Genomic DNA, 4,945 nt, shown 5'->3' with positions numbered 1-4,945 from the left:
GAAACTGGGGAGAGACTTCCTGCTCAGGGTGACCCAGACCAAGAGCTATACATTTGGCTCTGGCAGGGCCCTGAAGAAGGTTAGTTCCTCCTTTTTCCATGTTAAATGTCTTGAAAGGGAAGTGAAATCTGGTTCAAATTTCTAACATGGAAACCTTGGTGTCTACCTAATTGTGGATGTGCTCCTTTGGAAAATGAAGAGATAATTGGGGTCAACCAATATATATTTTAAATAGTACAACTTGGGTATTTTTCTTACATTTTACTCACCCTGCAACCACTTAGGAATATTTTGTGTAAAAGGTTTCATTTTCTATTGGAAATCTGCATACATTCTGGAATTGCAGAAGGGGGAAACCAACTCTCTGAGGAGGTCTGGGGATTCCAAGTCTATGGGGAGCTGGTTCCACCCACTGCCTGCTGACCTTGGGGAAGGCAACACTTTGTCTTCCATCTTCCACTAGTCCCATCAGTAAGATGATTTTATTGAATTTTCTTTTCTGTCCCAGGTGTTAAAAACAAAACAACAGGCCATTACTGAGGATCCCTGGATGGGCCAATGTTTATTTTTATTTATTTTTTAAATGTTTATTTATTTTTGAGTGAGAGAGCACAAGCAGGGGAGGTGCAGAGACAAGGGGGGACAGAGGATCCAAAGCAGGCTCTAAGCTGACAGCAGCAAACCCAATGTGGGGCTTGAACTCAAGAACTGTGAGATCATGACCTGAGCTGAAGTCAGCCAATCAACCAACTGAGCCACCCAGGCACCGCATGGATGGGTCAGTTTTTATTTTTTTTTAATTTTATTTATTTTTTTAAAAATTTTTTTTCAACATTTATTTATTTTTGGGACAGAGAGAGACAGAGCATGAACGGGGGAGGGGCAGAGAGAGAGGGAGACACAGAATCGGAAACAGGCTCCAGGCTCTGAGCCATCAGCCCAGAGCCCGACGCGGGGCTCGAACTCACGGACCGCGAGATCCTGACCTGGCTGAAGTCGGACGCTTAACCGACTGCGCCACCCAGGCGCCCCTGGATGGGTCAGTTTTTAAATGAAGAAACCTAAGTCCACCTAGGAGAAGGGACTTGCCCATTGTGACTAAGTCATACTAGGTCCCATCTGGGCACCTTTTGGTAAAGGACTCAGGTCCTTTGTGATAGTGACAGAGGCCTGGCAGAACACAGAATCCATACAAAGGGGCTGAAACTTTCCCACTTGAAATCTGAACAGGAAACCCCACACCTTTCCCTCAAGACTTGGCTCTAAACCCCCACACTACAAGCAGCTTTCTTACTCTGGCAGTTTTCTTGGCTTTTTACCCCCATCTCTCCACCAGTGATAGCCATATATCTCCAGAGGCTTACCAGCTAAGGTCCCTGGGTCCCTGCGAACAGCCACCATTCAGTCCCAGTACCTGTGAGCAAGTAACTCAGCCTGTCTCACACAGGCTGGTGCAGAGAACGTTAAGTCATTGGTAAGTAAATCTGTCCTATGTCCCAGTGAAGCCTAGACTGGCCTAGACCTGTGAGTTGCCATCTGGCTGCTTCCCCACACACAACCTGTTGATTTTTTTTTTAAATGTTTATTCATTTATTTTGAGAGAGAGAGCAAGAGTGTGTGCCAGCCTGGAGAGGGGCAGAGAAAGAGAGAGAGAAAATCCCAAGCAGGCTCTGCACTGTCAGCACAGAGCCCAACATGGGGCTCTATCTCACAAATCATGAGATCATGACCTGAGCTCAGATCAAGAGACAGACATTTAACTGACTGAGCCACCCAGGCTCCTCACAACCTGTTGTCACTGTCCTTTGTCCTTAGGGCAAATAAAACCTTCCACCAGGTGGCCCTCAAGCTCCTGTTAAGGAGAAGGGTGAAAGTGGGTAGAGACAAAATCCACAGGCTTTTCAAGAGAGAGGGTAGGTCACAAAGAGAAAGGAATAAATCAGGAAGCCTCAACCAGGGCTGCTCTGGGAAGACATCTGTCCCTGGGCTGGTGCTGTGGGTGCCCAAGCAGTTTGGGATTTGGGACAATAGTGCTTGAGATCCTTGGCCAGCCATTCTTCCACACTGGACATCACCTCACACGTGCTATTCCCATTGGTCTCTGTAAGTGGTGGAAACATCCCCTGGAACTCACTGCCTTACCACATGAAAGAACTGGTCTTCCATGGGCACCCTTCCTTTCTATAACAATGACATCAGTGAACAAACCCGTTGATAGACAGGAGCCCCTGCGCCACATCCTTGGGCTTCTGCACCAGCCCCATGGGTTGAAGCAGACGTGGTAGAGACCTCTCGGAACAGACGTGGAATGGACTGCATGCACGCCTTGCCCCCAACAGAGGTTGCTGGGTTGGGGCTCAAAGTCTCTTTGCCCCAGGCTTTCGGATGCTGCTGTTCAGAGGAAGGCGAAGGGGTAAGGGAAGGGCTTTGTAACATTTACATTGAGATCCTAGGATATGAATTTGATCTTAGAAGACAGAACTCAGTGCTTCTCACTGCAGGCTGTAAATACCACTGAAGGGTCTGGATGCTGTTGGGGCTTTGTATCCAACACACCCTAGAGTAGGAGCCCTTAACCTGGACCCAACCGAGTCATCCTCTGCAGAGGCAGAAGAATCTGTCCCCTTAGGCATCCAAAGACAGCCCCACTGGGGTCAGGTTAGAGATAAGAGGGCAACAAGTCAGATGGTACATTAGGATAACTCAACAGAATATGCATGGTGGCCACCAAGGAAAGGTATGGGAAGGCCAGGCCCATGGGTAGGGCTTGCTTGGGATTTACTATTAAGGTTAAACTATGAAGCCACAGATTATTTATTTTAAAAAGAAAAAAAAAAAAAACGGGGCACCTGGGTGGCTCAGTTAGTTAAGCGTCCAACTTCAGCCCAGGTCATGATCTCATGGCTTGTGAGTGCAATCCCCACATCAGGGTCTCTGCTGACAGCTCAGAGCCTGGAGCCTGCTTCTGATTCTGTGTCTCTCTCTTTCTGTGCCCCTACCCTGCTTGTGCTCTGTCTCTAAAAAATAAACATTAAAAACATTTTTTTAAGTGGATTCACTTTTTTATTTATATAATTTCATCTGTGATATTTCATATAATTTCACCCAAATGATGAATTATAGGTCATCAGTGTGCAGATGAGGAGACAAGGGTTCGTGGGGAGCTAGGTAAAGCTGACTCCATACAACAGAGGATGGTTTCTGGAGTCTGGTGTCCCCACTTTGGAGTCACAGCACACCGCTTATGAAATATACAGCCTGGGGAAGCTTCTTCATCTGTGTGAACCACTATTTTCTTGGTTCTAAGAATAATGCTTTCCCCTAAGGTATGTTGTAAGGATTAAATGAGATCTCTTTTGAAATGACACAAAAATAGTACTAGCTTTGTTTCTGAAATACAGGCAGAAGTCACCCATCTTGTAAATGGCAGAGCTTAGATTTAAATCTGCACTTTTGACTGATCTCTAAGAATGATACTCTTTGCATTGATGTGATTAAAACATATTTATCGAGGCCTACTATGTGTCATTCCAAGACACACATTATCACAAAGCACACCCCAACCTTGCTCATGCTAAAGAAAACAGGTGTATCAGTCAGAGAAGCACTGAAATCACTCAAGGTATTTCAAACAGAATAGATTTAATGCAGGGAATTGGCTCTAAAGGGGCTGAAGACTGAGAAAGGCCAAAGGGACACCAAGTTACCCAGAGATAGTAAATGCAGGAAGTGGATACAAAGGCTTTTCCAGAATGTAAGTGCCTGGAGGAGAGGTCCCCCCTGGGATTAATGCATAAATTCCCAGAGAATTGACTCTGCACTGCTGGCCCCCACACTCTGGGTAGGTGATAAGTCCAGGCAGCTGCTGCTTGTACCACTGAGGAGAGGAGGCCCTGTGGCTGGTTCTTGAACCTCTGAGAAGGGGACACAGTGCTGGACCTCCATAGAGGAAGCCTAGGCTGGCAGGTGAAAGAGGCAGAGGGCTGCGGCACCTGGGTGGCTCATTTGGTTGAGCATCTGACTCTTGATCTCAGCTCAGGTCATGACCTCACAGTTCATGAGTTCAAGCCCCACACTGGGCTCTGTGCTGGCATTACAGAGCCTGCTTGGGGTTTTCTCTCCCTGTCTCTCTGCTCCTCCCCAACTCCCTCTCTCTAAATAAATAAATAAATAAATACTTTAAAAAAAGAAAGAAAGAGGCAGAGGGCTGGCACTCTGTTTCTCAAAGGGGCAGCACTTGGCTCTTGCTGGCATTTCTGAGGGGCTCAGTTTAAGCTGGTTCTGAGCACTAGGGCCAGGCTGTCAGCTGCTGCCAACAGAAGCTGGAAAATAGGGGGGCACCTTGGTGGCTTAGTCATCTGACTCTTGATTTTAGCTCAGATAATTATCTCTTGGTTCGTGGGTTGGAGCCCCCCATGGAGGGCTTTCTCTGTCTCCCTTTCTAGCTCTATTGGGATATCCTTACTTGGGATTCTTGTTTCCCTTTCTATCTCTAACTTTCTTCTGTTCACATTCTCTCTCTCTCTCACTCTCTCAAATAAACAAACATTAAAAGAAAGAAGTTAAAATTAGGAAGGAGCATCCTTCTCACTTCCTCCTACATTCCCAGTTAACTAATTAATTAACTAGTTCCGGTTAGTGCCTTCCTAAGTATTCCTATAAGCAAACCTAACAAGAAGCCAACTGGCAAGGGTCTGGGATGTGTAGTTATGAGAGAACCGGCCTCAGCAAGATGGAGCAGAGTTTAAAAGGGGGCATTTAGAGCTGAGCGGTAATAGGTAAATAATTAACACAGCTTCTCCATCTGACAACTCAGCACCCACACAGGACCTTCTACACATATTTAGAATTCCATACAACAATGATAATGTCATGCTTCTGCCTAACAAGATGCAACTGAAAAAGAAGAGATAAAAATTAGTACAAATACACACACACACACAAA

Source organism: Herpailurus yagouaroundi, unplaced genomic scaffold (assembly GCF_014898765.1).
Source record: "Herpailurus yagouaroundi ecotype Mexico unplaced genomic scaffold, PumYag 185, whole genome shotgun sequence".
In the NCBI taxonomy this organism is placed as follows: domain Eukaryota; kingdom Metazoa; phylum Chordata; class Mammalia; order Carnivora; family Felidae; genus Herpailurus; species Herpailurus yagouaroundi.
This window is presented reverse-complemented; position numbering follows the sequence as displayed.